The following is a 19,692-nucleotide window of genomic DNA, read 5'->3' on the forward strand; positions in this document are numbered from 1 at the left end:
ATATTGCTGTGCTTAGCCCTGCCTTTAATGTGATGGCTGGCTGTGTGTGTGACTGCATCCCAAAGCATTTCTCTGATCTCAGGGGTCTGCAAATGTTTAAGTTAACAATGAAAATAAAATATTTTCCTTATCAAAAGCTTGCCTTTCTCATGAACTGTGCTGGTGTGTCACAGGGAGACATGAAAATCCTTGCATTCTCTGGTTTCTGTCTGGTCTTCACCCCACTCTTTCTGCCAGGCCCCATTTCCCCTGCTCTTTCCCGCCTCCCCACTGGCTGTCCTAGCTCCAGCCTCTCCTCCTGCCTCCTGCCAGCCTCCAGCTTCCTTCACAGACAAGGAGGGAGGAATGGAGGAAAAGATTTCCCAGCTCTTCCATTCAGCTGATACTCAGTCAGCTCCTTCCTCGCCCATAGCTGTGCATGCACTTCCAGGCAGGCACTGCCGATTTCCTCTGCTACCAAATTCTTTATCCCTGAGAAGGCAAGAGAAAGCTGTAAAGGTACCATTTTTAATCGTAAAGAGTAGCTTTTCATTTGTCTTTCAGGGTCTGCATTTTGAATGCCAAATCATTGCACTCTACAGAAAAATGAGAAGATAGGAGCTGAGCCTCCACCTTAAAGAAGACCCATCAGATGGGCTTAGATTTTTTGGCTTCAGCTCATGCGAGTAGTATGGTCAGTTATCAGAGTGTAATTACAATGTACTTCAGGAGGTGCAGACCCAATTATGTTGCTGTATAAACGATAAGTACATTCATTCATGCCATTAGACAATAGGCAGAGATAACTGCTGTTGGCTTTTGCCAACAAAAAAAATAAAAGTGTTGTTGAGGTGCACATCTATAATCTTTGACAAAAAATATAGTATTGGAGAAGCGAAAATTACTTATGCTAAGTGAGATTCGTGGAATGGGACGCTACGTGAAGGGCGGAAGGATTCATATCTCATCTAAAGGGCTAGCGGGTATCTGAATTTCAATTCTACAGTTTAAATGCAGAGCAATAGCATACGATTCTTTTTAGATCAAATTTAGGAGTGCATCAGAATAATTCACTGCACTGCATAGGATGGTTTTCCACAGGAGCTGTTGTAAACCAGTTTTTCACTTTAGCTCCTGCATCTGAAAGAAGAGTTTTCACTAGCCCTGTTGGCCCTTTGCTTCTAGGTTAAGGAAATAAGAAAGTAAAGTGAATGTTACAAGGGCTGTTCTACGCACTTGATTTTTGATAATGATGCTTCCTTTTCTTCTCATTGCAAAAGCATTGCTTTTGATCACATCTTGTCCTATCCACTGCATTGTGCTTTGAACATCGCTTCCCTGTGCCGGTCCCGTGCTTGGCGGAGATAAAGGAGGGAGCTGTTTGTAGCAATAAACCAGAGAGGAGGACAAAATGGCCATGACCCGCATAGTTCTGACTCTCCCACTAATGCTATATTGCTTGTCAAAGATTGCAGACCTGCACCTTGATGCCAGCTTGGAGCCCTGCAGTGCCCTCAGTAACACACAGTAAGGATACTTGTATCTTGTACCACTGTGGATGCACTGACTCCAATCAAGGGCTGCCAGAACCTTCTCATCTACCCCAGAAGCAGCCAGCATGGCCCTCCAGGGCACTGCACTATCCCAAGGCTGCCCCACGTCCTTCTCCTCTACTTGCTACAGCAGAAAGTGACCTGTCCTGGTCAGACCTACTCCTCAGGATGTCAAATTGTAGCTGCATTCCTGAGAAGCCCTAAGTTTCTTTCTGTGGGCCTGTGAACTCTGAGAAGTTGGGATCCTTGGAAAGCTGAATTAAAATTTGTAAATTATATACAAATATATTAACTAAAACCTTTCCAAGGTCCTGTGCCCCAATAATACTTGAATAGACAAAATTTTATCAGCTACATCTCCTCAGCTCCACTCTTGCAAACACATACTTCTAGACACACAACTAAAAAGACAAAAATAGATGCTAAATTCCCCAACTGTTATCCTGATTTCCCTGGTATCCAAAAGGCCTAGCAAACAAGTGAGATTTGTATGCACTTTAAAGATCAAAAGCTGGGTGAACATTTTGAAAGTGTCTAAGTGACTTAAAAGTTGAACTCTGTTTTTCCAAAGTGACTAATTTGCACTTGATTCCTAAGAGATATGAACATTTTTGAGACTAAGACTTGGGGTTCAGCTATTCTTATGCATGCCTCATCTGAAAATAAGTCTTGGCCTATACTCAAGAGTCGCTTTGGCCTTTGTGAAAATGTTATCCTTTAGTTACTGCAAGGAAAAGTATAAGGAATTTGTACTATGTGAGGTTTCATCATATTGCCAATATTTTAGCTAATATACGTTTACGTGATCTTTCAATGTTGATGGAAATTGAGCTACCCAGCATATTTTCCTCTAGCATTACCTGATACCTTCTTTGTCTCATGCGCTCAGCACAAATCAAGCAATGTCTCATGATTAAAACAGTTATGGCAGGCTTAAGTCTGGCTGATCAACACGTTGCTGTCTGGAGGCTTGCTGTACAGACTGTACGTAAGGGAGCTCCGTGGGAGTCTGCCCTCTGACAGCACACTGAGCTGGGCCCTCTCTGCAGGAACCACAGCAGTGCCCATGTGTTTCATCCCACTGGTGCTGCCGGTCAAGGTGCAACCTCCCGAAGAGCAGTTATAACACATAGCTCAGGAGGTGATGGGGGGGAGAGACTGTTATCTTCTTTAGACTCTGCAGATAGTTGCTGAGTGGATATTTCTCCAAGTTCTAAGAAAACAAGTTCTTAATGTACAGAAAAGCATGGAGAGTTTCTCCTCCTTCCTATTTCTCAGTCCCTTTATGATTCTGGGAAACCTCCAGAATGAGGCAAAGATCCTCTTTCAACTAGAAAATGGTATATTTACATGGACTGCTTCTGCATAGAGGAACTGAGTGGCCTTGTTTTAAGTAAGCTTTGTCTCTCTTCCTCTAGTTCTTGGCTGGCATGCCGTGCACTAACAGACCAACTACCTTGCACATTCTTTTTCCTCAGTAGATATTTTATATGAGATTTACTATTTCTTTTTTTGTTATGCACTGAGGACCCCTTTTCTTGAGGAATTTCTGAGGAAATTTGAGGTAATACCAGTGAATTCTGTTAGTGCACTCTTCTCTTCTGCATGAAAATTCTCGGTGTGTCAGGCAGGTCAAGGTTTCTGAGGTTTGCTTGCTTCTAACAATCTATTTTTGGCTTTGTCAGAGAGCCTGAAGCTTTCTTTCATCCTTCACAATGACAACACAGGTAGCTAATCTTTGGGGAAATGCCTGTCAAACTTCTTCAGTTCCTTTTGTTGTTAAGTTGGTTTAGTGTCTAGTGGTCAATCACAGCCTTAGTCTTGCTGTTGAGTCTACCTAGACTTCCTGCATACTGCTGCTACTCCTTTGCTGTGCTAGTGTCTTTCAGATCTTCTTCAAATATCTGCTTTCTGCTGTAGGCTAGGTTAGTGGTAGAGGAAATGTTTGACTGCCTCAGCTCATCCAAAGCTCTTGAAAATCCATGAAAAAGCTAATGTTGATTTGCTATGGGCTTTGAAGCCTGGCCTTTTATGCCTATGTAGATATACCTCTCGGTTACTCCAGGGAGACTCAGCCGACTGTTAAAAATATGAAGGGTATGGGAAAGACATTTCAATACCACAGAACAGTGAAGCTTCATCATGAAGTCTTTTCCTCAGGAAGGCCAAAACACTTCACAGGGTGGAAGAAAAATGAGTGTGGGTGCATTGCTGTGTCCTTTTTGAGTCATGGTGTACTGGTTACGATAATAGTTCATTTGCAAACCATATTCTCATGCGCTGGCAGGAAAAGCAGAGCCAGATCCTCATTCTGTGGAAACGGGCATTGCTCCACTGGTGCCTCCAAACCTCTGTTGATTTATACCACCTGAGAGTGACCAAGTAAGTCCTGGAGAAACTGCATACATGCCTTCTAAAAGGGGAGGACTGTGTCTTCTTGGGGTTTGGGTCACATCCGGAATTTCCCTAAATTCCCCTCGCATGAAACAAATAACTCAGAGCTCATTATTTCTTTAATCAGTCACTAAAGTCTCTGTTTATATAAAGCTCTGCAGAGATAATTGGAACTAATCATCATATGTAATACAAATAAAGGCATTCCTCCCTTAATAGTAGGAGCAGATCTAAGCCAGTTGTTCTCCAAATGAACTCAGTTGCACTAAGACGGGTTTTCTGCACTTGTAGTGATTGTTATTCTATCACTAAAAAGATAATGGGAGGAGATATTCTGTTTTACAAGGCAATCATTTGGTTTGCAAGGGAATAAACCATGAGGAAGAAGTGTGAGTCATTTATCTCAGTGAAGAGAGTGGATTATTCCTGAAGAAAATGAGGCATTCCTTCTGTTCTTTGAGAAGGGAAACAATAACATTTATATTATCACTAAAACTGAAGTCACTCCTTCCCACCATGTCATCCTGAGCTTGATATCTCCTACCCTCAGATGCATCTCTCTGGGCTTAACCTGTACACAATTGCCTTCATTAATAAAAATAAGAAATCTCTCCACCACTCTCCCAGTTCCATCCTCTGTGCGTTTCTCCATGGCTGATTTAGCCAAATGTTACATGGAATAAATCAAATCTTTTCTTTCTTTTCCCATTGTGCTTGCTGCTGTCTAAAACCAGCATCTGTGTTCATCTGTCTCCTTCAGAGCTGAGTGGATCCATGTAACTCAGGAGTGCTCCAAGCTGCTCAGGACTCAGCTGACACCCAAAATTGGTGAAAGGCGTTACAACCATTGGGGGAAGCAAGGAGAAGGTTAGACTGAATGGAGTTAACATTTTTGTAAATAAACACGGGAAAACACTGAATGATTGTTTGGGAGATGTATGGAGGAAAAACTGTTTCCTGAGGTAAAACTAGAAAGAGAAATTTGAATCTCAGTGGGGAATGCTGTCCTTTTCACAAATAGGGGCATTGCTGAGAACACTGCAGGATTATGATGGAAGTGGTAGCATTTCAGGTGTAGCACTAGAAAACTGAAATATGTATTTCTTAATAGGCGGAAAGGTTTCCTGGCTCAAATCTGCGTGAAAGATAGCAAAAGGCTTCACTATACAGTGTTGCTCTTTTTGTTGGCTTCAGCTGAGACCCTGGGGGAGCCAGACTCTCCCACTGCTTTGTGTATGCATCATGAACAAGGTATAGGGAATACTGCCATTCTCACTTGATGGAGCTGAATGCACACCTCCACTGATTTAAAAGACTGACAGTATCTTAGGAGATCCAATACCTCAGAAATAAAGACAGAGGTATGGAGAAAAGGAAACCCCAAAAGGGCAAACATTCCACTGAAGAACTTCCTTCCATAGAACCAAATAATCATACAATTGCCTACAATATCTGAAAATGGCTGCAAGTACAGGAGACGTACTGTCAGCATGGTTCGGGTGATGCACAGACAACAGGCAGGAGGAGAGGCCATTTTCTGTCTCTGCTGGATATGCAGAAGATGATCTGTATTGTGCACTGGTACAGGTATTATCACAGTTCTCTTCTATTTAGATCACAGCCAGTGCTATGCACTTGTTTTTCACACACACACACACCCCTCGCAAAGAGCCCGAAAGAAAGCATGTTGTAAATCAGCATATGAGTTACCTCAAGGTCTGCAGTGGAAAGTGAGGGATCCCATGCACATGACATTGGTACCTCTTTTACCAGCTTCATGGGGATCCCCTCCAGAGCCTGCAGGCGGGAGGGTGAGACACATGTTAGACACCCGTATCTGAGCTTGTCAGCTGGATTCCCTTTATAGTCAGTGAAGTGGAAGAGGCACTTCCAGGATATAATTCATCTCACCCTAAAGCACATATGTCAAATAGGTCAAATGACTCACACTCTACCCATTTCTTTCCACTGACTGTAAAGTGGATCTAAAGCTATTTCTACTTCAGGCATTGTGTGGAGCAGTAGAGGCAGCTCTGTAGTGCAAAATGGTTGGTGCTGCAGACCTGACATCCCCACTATATGTCTTCAGGGAGTTCATTTTGGACTAGCTCTAGTCTGCTCCTTTGGACTGAATGCCCATTAGCAGTTTGAGCACATTAAAAGCTCTTTGGGAGACTATTTCTTGGCTTAATTTCATCCAAAGGGTATCCAGTGTGCAGACTCTAAGATGAGTGCAATGCAAACCAAAGTGTGGAAGATGGTAGCAATGTGGAGGATCACTTCAAAAGCGCTATCCAGATCCAGCTTAAAACACTGATAGAGCTGCACCCTAAAATAGTTACCAGTTAGTTCAGCAGTCAGCAATGTAGACACGTACCATTAGGTGACATGAGTTTCACTCTATGTGTCTCTAACACTTATTATGAAGTATCTCAATAGCCTGTTCATATAGAAGAACGGTGATCAGCCAGCAAAAAGAAGGGCTTTCCCAACTGCGCAGGCATGTTCTGAGGTAACAGCAAGACTAATCTGTACACGGAGAAAGCAAAATCAGTTTGCAGTTCAGTTCCTATGTAGGTTTTGGAACATGAGGCTCCTTTCATGTCTAGCCTTTGCATCCGTTCTTCATACATCTACATCTCCAGTTTAGCATATTGCAGAGCTCTCTGTGGCATGTATGTGGCACAGCACAGTGCAGAGATGCCCGTACTTTTGTCCCTCTAATGGGACACAAGTAGCGAATACGCTATATTAGGCTGTTCATGTCATTACATATCATCTATTCTATGTGTACATGTATAGAGTACACAGTTATCTTTTCCAGCAATAACCTAGCACATAATTACTGCCTGATTCTTGCCATCTCTTTTTAGCAAGTGTTTCTGTAAAGACTTTTTCCCACTATGCTTTTGCTCATGCTGTTGCAGAGCTGGCCCTTCAAATTTGACACAGATGTGCAGCTGTGGTCCTAGAATGATCATTTCATACTTGGGGCTGCTATTTCTTCCTCTTTTCCAACAAGCTGATAAGTACACTTAATGCTTGCCATAGTTTCTCCTAGCTCTCCTTTTCTTATTTCTCCGAAGTCGGCACTTTTGTACAGTGGCAACCTGTCTGTATCCTTAGCACAGAGTATCACTGGATAATCTAAGGAATGCCAAGTATCTTCTTGAAATGCACTGTCTGTGGGCAGCATACTGAGAGAGAAGTGCTTTGGAGATGCTCACAGCTTCTTGACCCACCATGGTTGTTGCACTGGAACAAAGGAATTAGCTAGAACCATTTAAAGAACAGTCAGCTTCCCTTTCATTTTTCTGGCCACCTAGAAGTAAGTAGATATAGCTCTAATTCTAAATAACTTCTACACCTCCCAAATATTTTCCAGGAAGCTGTCGAGAGGGGAGCCCTATGCCCCCTCAGCTAGTCAGCTGCAAATGCAAGCTGCGTAGGGGTTCAGGGAAGGCAATACTCCCGTCTGACGATGTGAATCCCAGCAGGCACCTCTCTGCTTCTTTAATCACTTTTCCTTTAAATGCCAGCCCTAAGGGCGGGCTGGTTTTCTGGGTCCCAAACAAGCTGGGCTGAGCCCCTGTTTCTCCACTGAATTATGTGTGCGGAAATCCCTGGGTACCAGGGACTGGCAGGATGGGCAGTCGGGGGGCCCCAGCAGCCCCCCGCACTCTCCGTGGAGCTCAGCCTCTCCTGGAGCACAAAGGTTCGCTGTGGCTTTGGTAGGAGGAGGAATTTTGAGGAAATGGGATGTGGAGAGAACCTTATCAAATTTTATTTCCTTCAGGATCTCCACTAGCAGTTTTTTCCCTTTGTTAGGGTACCGCCATCTCTCTGCCACCCTCTGGAGAAATGCTGAGCACCTGCTATTTGCATTAACTTCACAGGGAATTGCAGGTACTCAACACCTCTCAGCAGTGTCTCATGGACAACAACGGGCACTGAGGGCACTCAGTATCTCACAGCTGGTGCTTAGGGGGATCAGGCCCTGGGAGAGGCTCAGGGAAAATCCATGACAAGCTGTAGGACACATGTACATCTGTGAAAGAAACTAAAATTGGGCTTTTCCAAAAAATACATGTGCAACTGAGACTCCGAGGATACTGAAGTATTAAGGAGCTTGTAGTTCTTCCTGAAATTCACACCATCCTGTTGATGTAAAAAAGGTCTCCTGCGTATGAATTTTAAGAGACCTGACTGTGCTCTTCAGAAGGAAAAAACACACAATACCGTAAGTAAACATATAAATCAGTTAGAGAACCTAGAGATTAAGGATTAGGTTCATAAAGCTTTACGTCCCATATACGGAAAGTGCCAAAAGTTGCTCTTAATGACTTTGGAAGAGGTATGTGCTTTTTCTGTACTCTTAGCTCTCTTTCCCCCTTTTAGCAAATGGTTTTATTCTACACTTAAAAAACTCACGAGCCAAAAAAGGGAGAAAAAAAAGGTGAATGGAATTTGACCAAAAAAATAATAAAAGTCATTCGTGGTTCAAGTGCTCAGCCTAAGCTATATTTATTCAGTTGACATTTTTTCCAAAAAGACCAATGCGTAAATTAATGTGCACATGGGCAGGTCTGAATTATACCCTGGCCATTTATAGTATGCAGGATTTTATGTGACTTTTTACTCTCTTGTTCAATAAAACAATAAGTAGTTATGCAGCAGCCAGAGGAGCCAGTGATTCATTTACTTCCAAGGGATGCCAAGAACCTTCTTAAGGAAATACACTCACCAATATGTAATGAGAACCTTTTGTACTGTGGTGCTTCAAGGATTAATAGAATTTCCAAAGACAAGAGATGAATGAGATACAGTAGCAAACGCTGCAGAGGTCAGGGCTGGCCCAGAGGTGACCACATGCAACTCAGCCTTCTCTGAAGCTTCACAGCAAGTGCTTTGCTCACACTGTGGTAAATACAATCAAATGCTGCCTGCTGCCAGATGACTCATCCTGCACAGGCTGCTTGATTCTGCTCCTTCAGTTGATTTTGTTAAGGTTATTGAAACTGCAAGTCAACTGTGATATGTTTACTCAAGTGTGCTCTGTGTGTGCTTGTCATCTTTTCTGACAGACACAAAGTTTCCTTTTGGGTAGCTATAGCGAGTGGAGAAGGGGTTTTCATTTTCTGGGCTGGAATAGGGTGCATCTCTAGGCCATTAAATATTAAGTTCTTTATCTGCAAAGGAAACAAGGAATCAGCCTTGAACTCAGCTGATGGGTGGTCATAAAGAGAGACTGCTGAGAATTGCTAGAAAGGAAGCAAAAACAAGATAGAAAATATCACTGTGCCACCGATAAATCCACACCAAGGGCACACACAGAATAGTGTGCCCATCTCAGCAAGGATATACCTGAATGAGAAATATTACGAAGAAAGGCAGTAACAGAAAACTCAAGTTATGGAACCATAGCCATACCAAGAACAACTAAATGTAGTGAGAGTCTTCAGCTAGAAAGAGATGCAACTGAAGGGATATAAGACAGGTCAAGTCAAAACAAAATGATTATTCACTTCTGCTCACAAAGTTTTCATTCCGTATGATGCTATGAGGTAGCCTTTGCCGGCCACTGCCAGGTTAAGAGGTTAGGTCTGGTGCATTGCAGCACTTCCCCTACTCTTAAGCAACAAATGCAGGGGTAGGTAGAAAAAGTGTCATGGTTGACTCTTTTGGCTTTTTAGGTCAGATTGGTAGAGTAATTACTGATACACAGTCAGACAAGTAGATCTACATCATTCAATAAAATCATGAAAAATCCTAACTATTCTTCTGCATGGATACCAAAATAGGGTATGAGTACTGCCAAAGTATATTCTCTGACTAATCATGTCTCTTGACTGCAGCTGAGGATGCTAGAGAAAGTTGATGGGTCTAGAATTATACCCAACTAAATCCAAAAGGTATTTGTTTAGAAAGACCAAAGGGAAGATGAGAATGGATCAGCATAAAAATATAGTCTGCTCACCCTGAAGAACAAGAAAGGCATACTGAAATGAAAGAATACAATCAGCAAAACAGAAGGGAAAAAAGGGAAAAAGTTTACCTCACAAATATAATATATTGTATTTATTTAGTTGGCCTGGAATATAATAAAATATGCCAAAACAAGTAAATTATTCCAAGTTCTGCACTTTTCTTTGAATATAAATGAAATATACAATCATGCTAAAATTAAGATCAGCAGTCTTTTGTCATCTGAGACCGTGAAAACAACAACTGGTCATAGTCCAACTGTCCGATCTAGGCACAGCACTCCTGATAACATCCTTTGCCCTCCAAAGCCTGTTTAAATAGATCATGCATTTCAAAGACAGGAGGACTGAGAAATAGGGACAAGGTATCATCCAGGCACAGGGCAGAAAGCAAATTGTCTCTGAATCACTGGTCACTCCCTCCATGCCCATCTGCTCTCAGAGCTCATCTCCATCCTGCACAGGCTCTGCTGCTAGGTCGCAGGGACAGGAGCAGCCTGATTGCATATCTAAGCAGATCGCTACTAATGGTAAATGGGAGTAACAAGGGTCTCTTTAACCCTTACTTACTCGCCTGTGTGCGTATGTGGGCAACACTCAGCTGTACCTGATGTGGCTTATCCAAGACCACAGAAATATCCGGGTGTGTTGCTGGCCCCTCGTCCTGCAGGCAGCACAGGACAGCTTGCCAGTCTCCTGCTTGCTTTCTTCCAGAAGTGCTCATTTCTAGTGGAATGAACCCCAACTTACAAATTCTTTAATGTTTTTGGACTCCACATATTTCCAAACGGACCTAGGAAATAAGCCAGCCTTCAGGTGATGTTAATTAAATTAATGACTCATTAAACATTAATTTAATTAAGAAAACCAAAAGACTCAGCCCCAATCATACCTGCAAACAGTAACTTATCATACATTAAATTCCAGATGTCAGAAATTAACTATCATGATCCATGAATGCTGCCATGTCCTTGGGGAGCTGAGTGATAAATCTGCATCTTCTGCAAGAGATGAAGCATTATCATGCCCCAGAGATTCACTGGCTTTATTTGCATGAAAGTCAAACAGGGAGCCAGTGACCCTGGAAAAAGTCTTATACTGGTCATTAACAAACAGCCAGTAACATACCTGTAAGACTTGTTTTTAATGCTTACTGATAACTGCTAATATATATTGCTAGCAAATTCTCTGAAAGAAATCCAGCCCTTGAACGGGCTGTTTCCTGTAGAGACAGTCTGACTGGGATTTTCATTCATATACCTTTGAGGTTATTCCAATACGTCTGACAGTACTATACACACCAGAGCTTCATTCTTCCCTCTTACACCATGTGTATCAGAAGTAACTTCCAGACACAGTCAAGGAATTCTCACCAAGGAAGTGTTGATATGTTGGTAAGAAAAAAATTTTTTTTCAAAATTAAGTCTTTTTTGTAAAGAGTTTTCACCTGTTTCATATTAATTTTTAATGGAAAATGCATTTGGTTAAAAATGTTTCTGCTTTTCATCCTTATGGTAAAATATTTTGGAATTAGAATTTTGTGAATAAGCCAAAAAAATAAACAAAAATCACTTTAAAAAACTGAACGATGTTCAGGATTCTTTCTCAAACTTTTGGCAAGGAATCCTGAAATCACAGAAAATATTGACTTATTTTCTTGTTGTTTCAATCAACTTTTCAAATTTTCTAATCAACTATGTAAGCTTACTATATTCAAAAACAGTTTTAATGCTATTAGGCAAGCGATGGTCTCTTCTCAAAGCAGGGATAAAGCCTTGAAGAATTCTAAAATGAGATACTAAACAGCCCAAAGCATGTTAACACATGAACTTATAACTACTATAAATAGCGTTACAGTTTCTCCACATATTTTTAGATTTGCACACATGATCCATCTCTCACCTCACACCAGTCCCCATTGTCCATGTTTTCACTCATCAGCCTCACACAGGATGGGAGAGGCAAGAGGACTCACAGTGTTTGAGGATGCTGGCCTTGGAGACCAGCAGCATTTGGTCTTTCTTTCTTTGCAACAGGTGGTAGACCAAAATTGACAGGTTGATCGTTGAAAGGATCACCAGATCCACTGGAGAAATCTTCAGAGGAGTCAATGGAGCTGGTGGCATTGGTGTTGGTGTGTAGTCCGTAGGAGATTCCCTACATGGCAACTGGTGCCCTCTGGATGTAACACAAGCTCTATACCCATGTTATTGTAGAGAGCAGTTTGTGGGGCTGGCCAACAGGCTTTGACCCCCGGTATGGAGGCAGTTGGTTGTCAGGTCTTCTACTTCTCTCATTCATTACAGGGCAAGTATTCTTCCTTGCTCTTAATGCTGTGGTCAAGGTCTTTCAGGATGGCCTTACAGTATAACAGATCCATCTAATTTTAGTGCAATAATAATGTTAATAACAGTGCAAATCACAGAACTGAATAATTCAGGCTAGGGACCTCAGCATGTCACCTGCTGAATACCCTGCTCAAAACAAGGTCCATACTGAATTCAGACTAGGTCACTCAAGCTTTTTCCAATTAAGCCTTGAAAACCTCCAACTATGGAGATTTCACAGCTTCTCTGGGCAATCTCTTTCAGTGCTTGACTCCACCGACAAATGGAAGTGGCTGCTATTCATCTAGCCAGGAAACTGGCTCATCAGTAGCCATGATCCATTTGTAGGGGAAACTTTTGACTCATGAATTCTACATCATACCGGTTGCCTCTCAGTTTCTGGAAAGCCATGGGAGTTTAAGGGGGATGTGAAGCAGAAGCATTTGGATTACAGCCTGGATAGGAAATGGCTGAAGAGCATCATGGAATTTGATCATTTGTTGGACTTTGCAGGTATCCAGGGAGAGCGGCTGCACAACTAAAGCTGAGAGGTACTATTGTCCTTAGCATTATGTGCTACAAAGTATTATCCCTATGAATTCTTTTCTCTGTTCTGATTAATCCAAGCTACCTTCTATAAAGTGGTTTGAATACTTTGGTATTGTTCCTTTTGGAAAAGGTCGATTGGCTTTCATCAAGTTTTCTGGTTTTTTGACTGGGAGCTCAGGGTTTCCATGGGCTGTTGCTCAGCGGCCGGGTTCAGGTCAGCTTTTGATGGGGCTGCCTCCGACATTCTTAAACCCTGAGAACAACCACTTGTAATTCTCTCCTCTCCATCACAGTTACTTAAGGCAAGTGTAAGGTGCAGTCATTATTAACACATTACTTACTGAAGATAAAACACCAACTACTTTAAAACTCATGGACATTTCACTCAGTCCTCAAGAAATCACCTCTTCTTGTGGAGTGCTTGCCAGCAGCAGCCCATCTTAAACCTCCTGTTTTGGAGAAAGGTGATGATTCTTCTACTTTGAGGGATGTTGGTTCAGATGCCATTCTGTCATTCAGTCTTTCTTTGCAGTAAGGATCATGCATGAGAAGCTGAAAATTGTTTGCTGCTTATGTAAGATCAAAACCTCCAAGCTATTCCACTTGTGTTGGACTTCTTGGCAGCTAGTGATATATCTAATCAGGGACCATTGCTTCAGCAGCCAGAGATATTGCTGTTTTATTTGAAGCTGCTCTCTGGTGGTTCCTGTCCTTTCGGAGTACTGGAATCCACTCCTGGTGATGGCTGCTTGGACTCGTCACTGAGGGCTCTGAAATATGGGTCAGTTCTGCTATCTGTGTTCTTTAAAGTATAGCCAGATGGGGAGATCATTATAAAATATAAGGTAGAGTATATTGACAATACTCGGCTTGTATTTCGTGTGGACGCTGCAAGTTCAGTCTAAGTTATGGAGGAATGTCTGAATGTTATTGCTTCTTGGCTGCATTAGAGGTGTCTTGTCCTCAGCTTTGGAAAGACAGAAATATTGTTGCTGGATATACTGTCGTCTTGGCGAGAGAGGACTTATCTGGAGACTGTGAATCAGGTTAATAATGCTGGCATCATTTTTAGCATCTCTTTGCACTTGGAAAGCCTTGAGTTGGCTATAAAGTTAAAACGTGATTTCCAGCTACATGCTGTGCATAAGTAATTCCCCTATTTATCTCACTAGCTGTTGCCTGGAGAAGCCTGACTGTGAGACTGGGGTTTTGTACCTCTTCCTCTTGCTGGCTTGTAACTTATTTACAATGCTCATGGGCTTGAAGACCTGTGACAATATTCAACCAATTCAGTGTTTCTTATATAGGGTACCTTTTAAGTGACAGTGAAGCTTAAGCGAGCCTTAAGGCTGTGTAAATCTCTAGCCTAAACTAGAAACTAGCCTGGTTATACCAGCTTGGTTCACCACTAGCCTGGTGGTTTTGCAATCACAAGTCCTTTGGCATATCAGTATTCTTCCAAGAGACCAATAGTGTGGGATTTGCCTCTCCTGAAATCTAGCTCATTTTGTCTCACTCTACATCAGAAAAGAGTTAATTTTTTTTTCTCCACAGTGATGAATTTATTATGACCACCAATGCTGCATAACTATTTATTTCTATTGTTTTTATTTATACATCTGCTCTGAAATTTTGTTGAGATTGAAGTGTCCTTTAATTACTACAAAATTGGTGTGAGAATCACTGTTGAGCACCCTCCCTGGTCTTGAGGTTGAGGGGATAACTTTGCAATGTTTTTAATACTGTCACTTCGGTGCTGTATTTGTTTGACATTCACTCCTAAGTATTAAGTCTGGTTTTGTCTTGCACCTATTCGGGAGGGCTCTGTATATCTCAAGCATTTATTTCTCAGGGTACACTTATTCTTGCCTGACTGAACACATCTTTAAAGACCTTTTCATATAGCTGCACTCAGGAGTTTACTATAATGGTATTATTGCACCTTCTTTCCTCCCTTTTCATGTAACTCTTTTTTCTAGGGTTTTTTTTTTTTTAATCATACACTAACACCTGCGTCATTTCCTGCCAGCAAGTATATGCTCATTGTCACCTCTTGTCCAGCCTGAGCAATGTCTGCCTGCTTTCTCCCTATAAGTCATGGCCCCTGACCTTTTTATCAATTGTGTTGTTAGATTTTAGACTACCCTGGTGTATCACCAGCCCTTCTGAACCAAGGGACCCAGAACAAAGCAGACTATGTGAGTTATGCTCTTGGAGTCAGTGGGACTGCTGTTTTGAGTAAGTGCTCACCAAATTGAGCCAGGGTCTCCTGCCTAAGTACTGAGCTGTGAAAAGGGGAATGCTTTATGTCACTGACTTGCTTAAGTTCCCTCGGAACATGTCCAAAAATAGCAATTTACTTTTTTGAACAAAGCATCCTGTCATGCACTCGTGATTAATTTATATACCGTCACTGCCTCGTCTCTTCATTACTGCCTTCTAGTTGGGGTTCTCTCATTCAGTGCAGTATTTCTGACGCTATTATTTTCCCCTAGCCTCCTGTCAACTGGAGTAATAGCTATAAACAAGTGATATTGCCCATATTGGCAATCCTGAAAGAAAACTCAGCTTTTGTTTTTCCTCAGAACGCCTCCCTGCATGAGGAGGTCAGCTTTGTGCATTCAAACATGTTTTATGGGGAAGGCAGTGGAGAACAGCAAGGAGCAGAGGCAGCAGGGGAAGTACTCCCAGTAATTACTTGGGAAATTGCGCGTTGTTCCCTCTGCGAAGAATTACCCCGTACACCACCAAGCGCTTCACTAGGGCTCTGCTGTAATGAACGCATAGTTTTACTGTTTGCAAAAGTCGCTGTTCATATTGGGCTGAGTCAGCTCCCCAGGAAGGTAACTGTAGTTTTGTCAGCGACTTGCATGAGAACAGGAGCAGACTCTTCTCTATGCAAACTGTTATCTTCTCCAAGTGCCATACTCTCCCTACGTTATTTTGCTGTAAACATAATGAAAGGCTCCCTGTCACTACGAGTAGCACTACTCCGAATGGAAAGTCTTGTTTATTTTGGCCACAATGGTTGCGCTCCGTTGTATTACTACTCTCCACGATCTGTGTATGTATTATTTCTTGACTAAGCACCAGGGGAGATGCAGAGGCCAAATGTGATCCGCAGACGTCAGCAATTCACCTGGTGGCTCCCCGCAGCTCCATGCGCGACCCATGGAGCCAGCAGAGGGGAGCTACCAAAGTCCAAGCCGCAGCTCGGACCATTGGCAGCCGGCCATCCCGCCCCACTGGCCACAGGGCAGCCGCGCGCTGCGCCCTTGTATGCAGATCAGAAGTGGCCTTCAGATGTCTGGCGGGTTGCCAGCGCCGCACTCGGTTGAGCAATATTTGGGAGCTCTTGTGTGTTGTTTGTTGCAATTACCGCTAGGCGAGCCCCGCAGAGTTGGGTTTGTTTGAGCTGCTACGATCTAAGCTGCAGAGCTCAGTTTTCAGAGGTTAGTGCTTGAGCAACCTCTATATATTTACTTGGAGGTTCAAGATCTATTAAAAGAAACCATTCTCCTCCTTTGTCTCCTCTAAGCTGTATCACATTTGGCAGGAATGAAAGAACAATGGTTTCTTTGTATGCAATATACTGCCTAAAAAAAGGTATGTGATTGGAGTGAGAGAGGTGCTGGCTGCAGTTGCTGCCTGGCTGGAAAGGGATGTATTTTTGCTGAGAACAATTGTGCAAGCTGAAGAAATGGTACAAATCAATTGACTTATTGCACATAAAAGTAAAGTTTGTACTCACAACTCTTTACTCATGTGATAGATAACATCTTGGTAAAAGGAAAGAGTTTTACAGATCCAGTGCACTTGCCATGATTTATTGACACTTTATTTTTCCTTTTTTTGTCATTTGTTATTTTATCCCGGACAGTGAAAATTAAAATCAGTCTCATCTTTTACAAATAGCCTCATTAGAGATCTTAGTGCTTGGAGTTCATAGGACAATATCCATTTGTTTTAATGCAGTTTTTTCAATTCACATGTAAAACCAAGAGACGGTTGATTTTAAAAGTTTAAAATATTATTTCTCACGAAATGCTCACTTAACAGCATCTCCAATTAATCTTGAATGAGGAGATCCAAATAAGAGCCATACAGACGAGGAAACCTTTTTTTTTTCTTTAGCTTCATGCTGCATTTCCACACACAATTGTAGGACAACACAGGATACTGCAACTGGGATAAGAGATTTAGTTTCTTCCTTAAGATTTAGGGATTTTATTTATAAAGGGGAGATGGAGTATGGGACAGAACCTAGGTTATCGCACTTTGTTAAAAATGGATTCTTTACTCATGATAAAAAATTACTCTTCAAAGCACTGCTCCTCTCAGTATTGGTAAGAAATCAAGAGTTACAAACAGGAAAAAAGTCCCCACACATGATTGATTGTGTCTCATTTCTTGAAAATAATTCTTTTATGGCACCTGTAAGCTGTAGGTCACCAGTTCTGTCCTGGTGGACTTATAAAATCATGCAGTAGTTGAGCCAAGCCTGTCCTATTTCAAACTAAAACCACCTTTTCCTTCCTTGCTGAGCAATAAATTGTCCTTCTCTGCAGCATGGGTTCCACCAAAACAATTTTTGTCAGCTGTACCAGTTCAGAAAACAAATGATATTATGCATTTTGGCTAAGTATAGGACATACATATCTTCATACAGCAAGGTTAAAATCAATATGGAAAAGTATTAAATTGTATTAAAGTTAGAATCTTTTCTAAATGAGGATGATGATGATGCAGAGATTTAATGTAATCTATCAATTAAGTTTTAGCTTTTTATCTTATTTCACACAGCGTCAGTTTCCCTGAAACTTAGTGTCTCAGGAAGACAAACTTTGAAATGTTTCTGAAATATCTCCACTTATCTTTCGGGAAGTTCTAGTTATTTTGCGAGAAGGGAAGCTGAAAAATCAATTGATTATAATTGAAAGAGGAATCTTACCTCCCTGAATACTTCTTTCTTTAACAGATAGAGTTATTCTGAGAACCTGAAAGTTTTAAATAACGGTGTAAACTTTCTGCCCACATCTTGGTTGAATAGCGATTAAAATCCATTATTTCTGAGCTGATGACCCTGTAATATTTCTCTTCTGAATGTGGATATTTGGGTTCTTCCTTCATTCTTGATATTTTCCTGGAAGCTTTCTTCACCTTTAAAAGCTCAGGCATTTCACCCCCAACTTTCTCAAGGATTTGTTCCTAGCGTAAGTAAGTCATGCCTTTGATCTGGTGCACGGACTGAAGTAAATAGGTGTTTTCACAGGCTATAGACCTTCTGTGACTATAATAGGACCCATGCATTTTCTACTCAATATTTAAGATTTTCTGAATTTCATCAATACCAGATCCTTTTCATTTTTTCCATCTGAGTTGCCATATCAGCCCTTGTTGAGCCCTTGTTTCACAGTATTGCATTGCATACTTTCTAACTGGCAAGGTCACAGCTTGCCCATAATAGTGTATATTTGTGGCTTCTCCTACTGAAATCAGATTGCCAAGCAAAACCAGCACAGCATCATCCACGACAGTAGTCAATACTGAGATTTAGATGTGACTGTACCTACTGATACAATCACCTATGCCAGCGTATAGGCTGTCTTGCAGCAAACTTCACAAGCATTTGTGTCACCTATGTACTGTAGATATAAAAACACTCATCCTTAATAGTATGTCAGATTATCTACCATAGCAGCATGCCACTTTCCTGGAAATATCCTTTACTGCAGCATGATTTACATTATTTCATTTTGCACAACAGAATCTGTGAATTTGATTTGACTCTCTCAACCGTTTAAAAATCCAAGGATCATATTTTGATTTCAGGAAAGGCAGCTGAAAAAGTTGCGGTCAAACTCCTCATATTTTCATCTTGTTCTGAGTAGTGGTTTCATAAGACAAGCCCTTGTTGGCAATTTTAATCTTCCTGTTTTCTTCCTTCTTCTGAAAACTAAGTGTGTCACCACCATTTCTTGTGGTCTTTTGAAGAATATCAACTGTCCCGTGATGACATGGGGAAACATGGTGCCGTTCAGATTTGTCTCAAGTCTTTTTCCAATTAGTGAATCCAGATTATGTGAAAACTTCCTCTGTGTACTTGATCAGAAGTCATTTGCAAAAGAGTAGACACAGAGTGCATTACCATCAGCATCAGAAAAATAGGTCCACTAGAAAACACAAGACCAGGAAAAGCATAATAGAAAGGCTTGTTTTTCCAAAGTCATGCACAGGGAGAGCCCTAAGTCACAGCTGACAAGGTGTCTAACATTGTCAGGCAATTAGCACTTGGTTCTTGTTGCAGATGACACTGGAGACATGTGAATCCTACAACCAGCAAAATTTGATCCACTTGTTGTTGAAGGTATAGTCTCCTCCTTTTTAATCAGCAATGGTTTAAGTGATTCCATTTTTGCACTTTTAAAATGTATACTTTGGGATTTTTCATTTCAGTCAGTCACTGAGCACTTAGTAAGAATGGCACGGGATTAAGGAATTAGACCCACACAATACCGAAACATGTAGCTGGCCCCTGGCTTTTGTATAGCCCCTTGTTCTGTCTGAAAGGGTCTAGAATGAGACAGATGGAAGAAAGGAAACAGCCTTCACCTGATCTGTTCATTGCCCAGAAAACAATTGCTTTTATGTTTTGCTTATATAACCTCTGCTTTCCTGTCTTAGCCAGGGATCCTGACAAGGAAAACAAGACAAATAAGATGCCAGTTGGCGGTCCTTCGACCCCCAGGGATAATTGCGCTGGGGTCAGAGACTCTGCGGTGTCTGGCCTCTCCCCTCCTTTTGTGCAAAGAGCACATGGAAAGCCCACAGGAAGGGGAGAGGAGAAGAACCAAGGAGGAGGCTCTGGAAACCAGGCCCAAGGGATGGGCTGATCTCAGGTCCCCA

At 41.8% G+C, this 19,692-nt stretch overlaps 1 long non-coding RNA gene across 1 annotated transcript in view; it reads left to right on the forward strand.

Annotated features, from left to right (window-relative positions):
* The first annotated feature begins 12,566 nt into the window (after positions 1-12,566).
* The window catches only part of LOC135327837 (uncharacterized), a 32,977-nt gene continuing 25,851 nt past the window's right edge, over positions 12,567-19,692 (forward strand). The window contains exon 1 of the long non-coding RNA XR_010388252.1: positions 12,567-12,788. This is a non-coding gene — a long non-coding RNA (uncharacterized LOC135327837). The remainder of the gene's footprint in view (positions 12,789-19,692) is intronic.

Source organism: Dromaius novaehollandiae, chromosome 1 (genome assembly GCF_036370855.1).
Source record: "Dromaius novaehollandiae isolate bDroNov1 chromosome 1, bDroNov1.hap1, whole genome shotgun sequence".
Classification (NCBI taxonomy): Eukaryota; Metazoa; Chordata; class Aves; order Casuariiformes; family Dromaiidae; genus Dromaius; species Dromaius novaehollandiae.